Below are 11,126 nucleotides of genomic sequence, written 5' to 3' on the forward strand. Positions count from 1 at the left end.
AAGAAGAGGAACCAGAAGAAGAGGAACCGGAAGAAGAAGAGGTTCCGGAGGGGGGAATAGTAGGAACCACAAAAAATCGGTCAAATAAAAGAAAATCCTCAACCAATGGACCAAAGTTAATAATGGTCAATGGTGTTTCCGCTAAGGAAGCAAAATATTGGGAAAATTACCAATTTTCCGATGAATCGGATCCTGATGAGGATTCCGATGATGTTATAGAAATTAGCCCGACCCAATTTAATGAGGCAAAAGAAAATAATAAGGGAAAAGGCATCAAAATAGAGAAATCTGATTCCGAACCCGATGAACTTTATATGTACCGTCAACACCCGTATTTTCAATATCGTGACAATAACCTGGGAACCTCTAAACCACCAGGTTTTTCTAAACCAATGTGGAAAACGACGACTCATATTAGAGGAACATCATATATCCCTAGAAGATTAGGAAAAAGAACCAAGTCCGAAGAAGAAGAAACCAGTGATTCAGATTAGAGGGGTGTGAGCATGTTGTGTAATAAATGTATTGTAGTGTGCTTGTACTTTTATGTTCTATGTAAAAAAATTGCTTGTATTGTTTGTTATTACTAATCTAATCCTTGTCTATTTTACAGTATAAAAATAAAATGGACGTTAAGGGTAGACAACCGAATATTTTAGAAGACCTACCAGAGGATATGATTGAGGAAATCTTGTCTAGAGTCGGTCAGAATTCATCAGCACATTTAGTTATGGTGAAATTAACTTGTCAAACATTTGAAAGACTTTCCAGAAATGCCTTAGTTTATAAAAGGATTTCCTTTGATATGTGGGGTATATCACATTGGGGAGACTTTAAGTTACGCCGTGTGTGACAACCCGGAAATTTCCAACCAAATTTAAACTTTAATCTTTATATGTTTCCGACACGATAAGCAATATTTGTTAAGTTAAATTTCAAGAATTTTAAACTATGTTCATACATTCATTCAACCTCGACCAAGTTCCAACGATTCACGAACCATTAAACGAATATGATTATATATGTATATGTGTATATATATTATAACTTGAAACGTAAACAAAATATTAGATTAAATACTTTATATGATTGTATCTGTTTCAAAATGTTTATCAATGGAATTAGAAGATAAGATCAAATAATTGAATTATCAGATATATTGAATTATGATTACAAGTCTCTGTTGAAAGGCCCACGTTGATTTGAGAAATCTTTCTATTTTAACAATATTCGGAAAATGGTAAAGTGATTTATAAATAAGAACAAATTGTCAATCATTGAGAACTAGACAAAGGATAGTGGAAGATTGAATCTCATAAAGACTCGATTAATCTATTTAGTTTCAAACGTACAAAAACGTTTTCAGTTTAAAAAGAACTTTATTATTAAAACGTATATAACTTTTATAAATATCTAGAACCACTTTTGATAACTCATTACTTAACTAGTATGATAAAGATAAAGATATTTATATTTTATTTTATTAAATATATATAACGATTTAAATTAATATTATATATATTTATACGCGTATTATACGTACATAGTTTTATACTTTTATTATACTTAAACTTTACCTTTACTTTATTTTTACTTTACTTTAACTTTAATAATTCACTTTAATAATTCATACTTTAATAATTCACTTTAATAATTCATACTTTAATAATTCACTTTAATAATTCATACTTTAATAATTCATGCTTTAATAATTCACTTTAATAATTCAAAAATCTATTATAAATAGAATTCAATAGGTTTCATTATTTCATAGAAACTTGAAAATATTTTTCTCTAAACTCTCTCAATCGATTTACATATATATATTTACTCCGTATTATTTCAAGATATTATTAGTATACATAAAATATTACGATGGATTGCTGTCCGAGTAATTTCGAAATTGTTTTTCGAATGGGATAGGATTAAGTAAATTATGGGTTATAGCTATGGAGGTGATTGAGTATGGTTCATGGGTATGCTCGTGAGGTCAATATAGTGTTTATCATTTCCGTTGCGTCCACGTACCTTTCCTGTAATATTGAATCTCAATATTGATACGTGAGTACTCATAATTTAACTTTTACATACTAATAGTGTATCCCTGACTAGTGCTCGAGTATTTAGGATTATGCATGCTTGTACTTTTGATTTTGCCCTTAGACAGGTTAGGTTGAATCTTAAATTAGTTACACTTGCGGTTGAGATAAGGTATAAGATATGCATGTCCTTGAAAAGCTAGCGAAAAATTAAGAACTTTTCCTTTAGATATCGAATGGTTTCGATGAACGGATTAGAAGTTATAATCAATTGAATTTTCGATATTTTTATTAAAAATGATTATTATTATCGTCATTTTTATCGTCATTCTAGTTTTATCTTATTATTATCATTATTATTATCTTTAACAATAAAAGGGATTTATCATTAAAAATTGTTAATTTTTTTTATTACTATCGTTATTATCGTTAAAGTTATAATTAGTATTATTATTATTATCCAATTATTATTATTATTATTATTATTATTATTAATATTGGTATTATTATTATTATCATTATTAATATATATATATATATATATATATATATATATATATATCATTATTTAAAAATAGTTATTGTTATTGTTATTATTATTATTACTATATTATCATTAAGATAATTAATAATTATTAGTATTATCGTTAATAATGTTATAGTAACTATCATTATTAATATTAGTGTAATTAAAACAAATATTTGTAACACCTAATTATTTTGATTACTATTATTATCATTATTATGAACACGATATAAAAGACGATTAAAAGCTATTAAACGAAACGATTAGGAAATAATGGGTAAGAGTATCATGATGAAATTAAAATATTATAAGATATTGATTTAGATAAAATTATCGTTCTTATTATTTTTATCATTACTATTATTATTAAAAGTATCGTTAGTATTAAAATTATCATTTTAACAAAAATTATCATTTTAATAGAAATGTCATTGTTACTATAAAATATCATTATTATTATTATTTTAAATAGAATTATTACTTTAAAGATAATATTAAAATTATCGTAAATATTAAAGTTATCATAATTAGAATCATCGTTTTATCATAATGTCATCTTAGTAATTATAAATATTGATATTTTTATAATAATAATTATTATTACAAAATAATACAACTTTTACTTACTATCATTATAGATATTATTTTATCAAATAAATATGTGATACAAACATATTTTACTACGTGTAATAACTTACTTTAATAATACCTATCATATTATCTTTATGATATTAAATGAACCCTATAAATTTTATTACTTAATATATATAAAAATATATTTTATTATATAAATTTAATATAAAATTTTATTTATTAATAAATAAATTATATTATTTACTCTAATAAATCTTTTAAAAATATTTAAAAATATAAAACGACGATATTTAAACTATATATTAATCATGTATAGATTTTTGGAAATTATTTTGAGTCAAATTTACTTTTGTTGACTTTTGCATATTAGTCTCGAGCATTAGGATTGTGGTACACTATGACTTGACCTAATTTGTTAGACAAATATTGACCAACACATAAATATATATAATTAATTTAGGTTCGTGAATCCGAGGCCAACCTTGCACTTGTTCAATGACGTTATATGTATTTTTACTACGAAATACAGTATGGTGAGTTTCATTTGCCTTTTTACCCTTTATATTTTTGGGACTGAGAATACATGCGCTTTTATAAATGTTTGACGAAATAGACACAAGTAATTGAAACTACATTCTATGGTTGAATTATCAAAATCGAATATGCCCCTTTTTATTAAAGTCTGGTAATCTAAGAATTAGGGAACAGACACCCTAATTGACGCGAATCCTAAAGATAGATCTATTGGGCCTAACAAACCCCATCCAAAGTACCGGATGCTTTAGTACTTCGAAATTTATATCATGTCCGAAGGAGGATCCCGGAATGATAGGGGATATTCTTATATGTATCTAGTTAATGTCGGTTACCAGGTGTTCACCATATGAATGATTATTTTTGTCTCTATGCATGGGACGTATATTTATGAGAACTGGAAATGAAATTCTTGTGGTCTATTAAAATGATGGAAATAAATGATTATGATAAACTAATGAACTCACCAACCTTTTGGTTGACACTTTAAAGCATGTTTATTCTCAGGTGTTAAAGAAATCTTCCGCTGTGCATTTGCTCATTTTAAAGATATTACTTGGAGTCTTTCATAGCATATTTCGAAGAACGTTGCATTCGAGTCATTGAGTTCATCAAAGATTATTATTAAATAAATTTATAGTTGGATAGTGGATATTATGAAATGGTATGCATGCCTGTCAATTTTCGATGTACAGAAAGATTGTCTTTTAAAAACGAATGCAATGTTTGTAAAATGTATCATATAGAGGTCAAATACCTCGCAATGTAATCAACTATTGTGAATCGTTTATAATGTATATGAACGGGTCCTTTCACCGTGTTTTCTGTAAAGCGTTAAATGTAGGGAACTCAAATGCAATTTTATGCTACGGGTTAAGAACCTATTTTGACTCAACATATCCCAACATAGGATTTCGTGAATTAGAAAGAGCTTCTAACATGCAACATAAAGAAGCATGTTATGCTTACGGGTTAGTGATGTTCGCTTTTTACCAAAGTGAGAAAAAGAACATCGGATTGTAGTTTTTAAATAAAACTTTCCCACAAGTGACGGATTCAGTAGTTGGGGTGAGAAACAAGGTTTTTAAATTATTATGGGGCTGTTGGACATTACAAAACCCTCGTCCTTTTGACGACATTACAACATGCTGCCTAGCCAATGGTCATAACGGTTATTTCCCACAAGACCAAGGATGGGAAGTCGTCTTAGTAAAACCAGAATGCATGACTTGTTTCTGGATTTATGAATTACGTGTCTTTATTTCCTTTGTTGAACAACTTGCGTATTAACTAGATTTACTTCAAAACTGTCCTGTATCATAGTGTACTATATTTCATGTTATATGTAATATAGCGAAGTTGTAAGTTTGAAGAATATTTGTATGTGATATATTATTATAATCAGTTTTTCATATTGAATTGTAGTAGTTGAATTGTATATTAGCTACTAAGTATGAACTTAACGGGTAGGTAGTACCCGAATTTAAACTTATAAAACGCTAATATGAAGAAAAAGCTTTTATAAATGAGTTCATATTATGCTACGAGATACTATTGACTACTCTTAATATTCTGTATGATTAACTTGTTTCATTTGACTATTTTGAAGGAAATGGCACCTACTACTCGACACACCTTGAATATGAGTGAAGAGGAATTTGGTGCCTTTCTTGCTTCAAACATAGCCACAGTACACGCCGCGCTACATACCAACAATAACTCTGAATCTAGCAATACAGCTAACGGCGCAAGAAATCGTGTAGGATGCTCCTACAAGGAATTCACTGCCTGCAAACCTTCAGAATTTGATGGGACCTAAGGACCAATCGGATTGAAACGGTGGACCGAAAAAGTTGAATCGGTGTTTGCCATAAGTAAGTGTGCTTAAGGAGACAAAGTGAAGTACGCTACGCATACCATCACAGGTATTGCATTAACATGGTGGAATACCTATCTAGAGCAAGTGGGACAAGATGCTGCTTATGCGCTACCGTGGTCAGCATTCAAGCACTTGATGAACGAGAAGTACCGTCCCAGAACCGAGGTCAATAAGCTCAAGTCAGAACTTAGAGGGTTACGAACACAGGGATTTGATATTACTTTGTACGAAAGACAATTCACAGAATTGTGCCTATTGTGTCCGAGAGCGTTCGAAGATAAGGAATAGAAGATCAACGCGTTTGTGAAAGGGTTACCGGAGAGAATCCAAGAAGATATAAGTTCGCACGAGCCTGCCTCCATACAAAAGGCATGTAGAATGGCTCACAAACTAGTGAACCAGATTGAGGGAAGAATTAAAGAACAGGCGGCCGAAGAGGCTAACGTGAAGTTAGTCAAAAGAAAGTGGGAGGAAACGGTGATAAGAGTCACCAAAACAACAACAACTATCCCAACAATCGCAACATCAATCGCAACTACAACAAACGGTACAACAACAACAACAACTACAATAATCATCCCAACAACAATAACAACCGCAACAACAACAACAATCAGAAGCAGCTATGCCAAAGGTGTGAAAAGTATCACTCGGGGTTCTGCACCAAATTTTGCAACTAGTGTAAAAGAAATGGTCATAGCGCGGTGAAGTGTGAGGTATACGGACCAGGGGTTAACAGAACGAAAGGAACAAATGGTGTCGGAACGAGTAATGGCGGAGCAAGTAGTGTCGGAGCAAGTTATGCCAATATAGTTTGTTATAAATGTTGAAAACCGGGCCACATTATTAGAAATTGTCCGAACCAGGAGAACACGAATGGACAAGGCCACGGAAGAGTTTTCAATATTAATGCGGCAGAGGCACAGGAAGACCCGGAGCTTGTTACGGGTACGTTTCTTATTGATAATAAATCTGCTTACGTTTTATTTGATTCGGGTGCGGATAGAAGCTATATGAGTAGAGATTTTTGTGCTAAATTAAGTTGTCCATTGATGCCGTTGGATAGTAAAGTTTTACTCGAATTAGCAAACGGTAAATTAATTTCAGCAGATTATATATGCCGGAATCGAGAAATTAAACTGGATAGCGAAATATTTAAGATTGATTTGATACCAGTAGAGTTAGGGAGTTTTGATGTAATAGTTGGCATGGACTGGCTGAAGGAGATGAAAGCATAGATCGTATGTTACAAAAATGCAATTCGCATTGTACGAGAAGAAGGAGAACCCTTAATGGTGTACGGAGAAAAGGGCAACACGAAGCTACATCTTATTAGTAATTTGAAGGCACAAAAACTAATAAGAAAAGGTTGTTATGCTGTTCTAGCACACGTCAAGAAAGTACAAACTGAAGAAAAGAGCATCAATGATGTTCCCGTCGCAAAAGAATTTCCCGATGTATTTCCGAAAGAATTACCTGGACTACCTCCACATCGATCTGTTGAATTTCAAATAGATCTTATACCAGGAGCTGCACCAATAGCTCGTGCTCCTTACAGACTCACACCCAGCGAGATGAAAGAACTGCAAAGCCAACTGCAAGAACTATTAGAACGTGGTTTTATTCAACCAAACACATCACCATGGGGAGCTCCTGTTTTGTTTATCAAGAAGAAGGATGGTACATTTAGGTTGTGTATTGACTACAGAGAGTTGAATAAACTTACCATCAAAAACCGTTATCCACTGTCGAGAATTGACGACTTATTTGATCAACTACAAGGCTCGTCGGTTTATTCGAAAATCAATTTATGTTCTGGATATCATCAAATGCGAGTAAAGGAGGATGATATTCCAAAAACTGCTTTTAGGACGCGTTATGGTCATTACGAGTTTATGGTTATGCCGTTTGGATTGACTAACGTACCAACTGTGTTCATGGACCTTATGAACCGAGTGTGTGGGCCATATCTTGACAAGTTTGTTATTGTTTTCATCGATGACATACTTATTTACTCAAAGAATGATCAAGAGCACGAAGAACATTTGAGAAAAGTGCTAGAAGTATTGAGGAAAGAAAAACTGTACGCTAAATTTTCAAAGTGTGCATTTTGTTTGGAAGAAGTTTAATTCCTCGGTCACATAGTGAACAAAGAAGGTATCCAGGTGGACCCGGCAAAGATCGAAACCGCTGAAAAGTGGGAAACCCCAAAAACTCCGAAGCATATACGTCAATTTTTAGGATTGGCTGGTTACTACAGAAGATTCATCCAAGCTTTCTCCAAAATAGCAAAACCCTTGACTGCATTAACGCATAAAGGGAAGAAATTTGAATGGAAGGATGAACAAGAGAAGGCGTTTCAGTTATTAAAGAAAAAGCTAACTACGGCACCTATATTGTCATTGCCTGAAGGGAATGATGATTTTGTGATTTATTGTGACGCATCAAAGCAAGGTCTCGGTTGTATATTAATGTAACGAACGAAGGTGATTGCTTATGCGTCTAGACATTTGAAGATTCCCGAGCAAAATTATACAACTCACGATTTGGAATTGAGTGCTGTTGTTATTGCATTAAAGACTTGGAGGCATTATTTATATGGGGTCAAAATTATTATATATACCGACCACAAAAGTCTCCAACATATATTTAATCAGAAGCAACTGAATATGAGACAACGCAGGTGGATTGAACTGTTGAATGATTATGATTTTGAGATTCGATACCACCCGGGGACGGCGAATGTGGTAGCCGACGCTTTGAGTAGAAAGGACAGAGAACCTATACGGGTAAAAGCTATGAATATAATTATTCGTACTAACCTTACTACTCAAATAAAGGAGGTACAATAGGGGGTTGTAAAAGAAGGAAAGTTGAAGAATGAGATACCCAAAGGATCAGAGAAACATCTTAATATTCGGGAAGATGGAACCTGATATAGGGCTGATAGAATTTGGGTACCAAGGTTTGGAGATGTGAGAGAAATGGTACTTAAGGAAGCACATAAAACCAGATATTCAATACATCCCGGAGCGGGGAAGATGTATAAAGATCTCAAGAAACACTTTTGGTGGCCGGGTATGAAAGCCGATATTGCTAAATATGTAGGAGAATGTTTGACGTGTTCTAAGGTCAAAGCTGAACATCAGAAACCATCAGGTCTACTACAACAACCTGAAATCCCGGAATGGAAATGGGAAAACATTACCATGGATTTCATTACTAAATTATCAAGGACTGCAAGCGGTTATGATACTATTTGGGTAATAGTTGATCATCTCACCAAGTCAGCACATTTTCTGCCAATGAAAGAAGATGACAAAATGGAGAAGTTGGCGCGATTGTATTTGAAGGAGGTTGTCTCCATACATGGAATACCCGTCTCTATTATCTCTGATAGGGATGGTAGATTTGTTTCAAGGTTCTGGCAGACGTTGCAACAAGCATTGGGGACACGTCTAGACATGAGTACTGCCGATCATCCACAAACTGATGGGTAGAGTAAAAGGATAATACAAACGCTTGAAGACATGCTACGAGCATGTGTTATTGATTTCGGAAATAGTTGGGATCGACACCTACCGTTAGCAGAATTTCCTACAACAACAGTTATCATTCTAGTATTGAGATGGCGCCGTTTAAGGCACTTTATGGTAGAAAGTGCAGGTCTCCGATTTGTTGGAATGAAGTGGGGGATAGACAGATTACGGGTCCGGAGATAATACAAGAAACTACCGAGAAAATCATCCAAATTCAACAATGATTGAAAATCGCCCAGAGTCGACAAAAGAGCTACGCGGACAATAAAAGAAAAGATATAGAGTTTGAAATTGGAGAAATGGTCATGCTTAAGGTTTCACCTTGGAAAGGCGTTGTTCGATTTGGTAAACGGGGGAAACTAAATCCAAGGTACATTGGACCATTCAAGATTATAGATCGTGTCGGACCAGTAGCTTACCAACTGGAGCTACCTCAACAACTCGCGGCTGTACATAACACTTTCCACATCTCGAATTTGAAGAAATGTTTTGCTAAAGAAGATCTCACTATTTCGTTGGACGAAATCCAAATCAATGAAAAACTTCAATTCATTGAAGAACCCGTCGAAATAATGGATCGTGAGGTTAAGAGACTTAAGCAAAACAAGATACCAATTGTTAAGGTTCGATGGAATGCTTGTAGAGGACCCGAGTTCACCTAGGAGCATGAAGATCAGATGAATAAGAAATACCCGCATCTATTTTCAGAAGATTCGTCAACACCTTCAACAGCTTAAAATTTTGGGACGAAATTTATTTAACGGGTAGGTACTGTAGTGACCTGAACTTTTCCATGTTTATATATTAATTGAGATTGATATTTACATGACTAAATGTTTTCAACGTGTTAAGCAATCAAACTTGTTAAGACTTGATTAAATGAAATAAGTTTCATATAGACAATTGATCACCCAAGTTGACTGGCGATTCACGAACGTTACAAAATTGTAAAAACTACATGTTGTGGTATATATAGACATATATATATGGTTGACATGAGATTATGATGAGTAAGTATCTCACTAAGTATATTAACAATGTGTGATATACATAAGAAATGAGTTTACTAAGTTAAGAAACTCGAAATGATATATATAACGATTATCGTTATGATAACGTCTACTAAATACATATGTATCATATTAAGATATTGATACACTATATTTAACATGATAAAATGATATTTAAATATATCATTAAGTGTATTAACAATGAACTACATATGTAAAAACAAGACTACTAACTCAAGAATTACGAAACGAGACTTATATGTAACGATTATCGTTGTAACGATATTTTAATGTATGTATCATATTAAGAGATATTCATACATCATAATATCATGATAATATAATAATTTAACATCTCATTTGATATAATAAACATTGGGTTAACAACATTAATTGAGATCGTTAACTTAAAGGTTTCAAAACAACACTTACATGTAACGACTAACGAAGACTTAATGACTCCATTAGAATGTATATACATGTTGTGTTTTGATATGTATTCTTACACTTTTGAAAGACTTAAAGACATATATCAAAGTACTTCTACTTAACAAAAATGCTTACAATTACATCCTCGTTCAGTTTCATCAACAATTCTACTCGTATGCACCCGTATTCGTACTCATAAAATACACAGCTTTTAGATGTATGTACTATTGGTATATACACTCCAATGATTAGCTCTTAGCAGCCCATGTGAGTCACCTAACACATGTAGGAACCATCATTTGGCAACTAGCATGAAATATCTCATAAAATTACAAAAATATTAGTAATCATTCATGACTTATTTACATGAAAACAAAATTACATATCCTTTATATCTAATCCATTTACCAACGACCAAAAACACCTACAAACACTTTCATTCTTCAATTTTCTTCATCTAATTGATCTCTCTCAAGTTCCATCTTCAAGTTCTAAGTGTTCTTCATAAATTCCATAAGTATAGTTTCATAAAAATCAAGAATACTTCTAAGTTTGCAAGTCTACTTCCAAGCTTTC

The sequence above is a fragment of the Rutidosis leptorrhynchoides genome, chromosome 5, assembly GCF_046630445.1.
Source record: "Rutidosis leptorrhynchoides isolate AG116_Rl617_1_P2 chromosome 5, CSIRO_AGI_Rlap_v1, whole genome shotgun sequence".
NCBI classification, from domain to species: domain Eukaryota; kingdom Viridiplantae; phylum Streptophyta; class Magnoliopsida; order Asterales; family Asteraceae; genus Rutidosis; species Rutidosis leptorrhynchoides.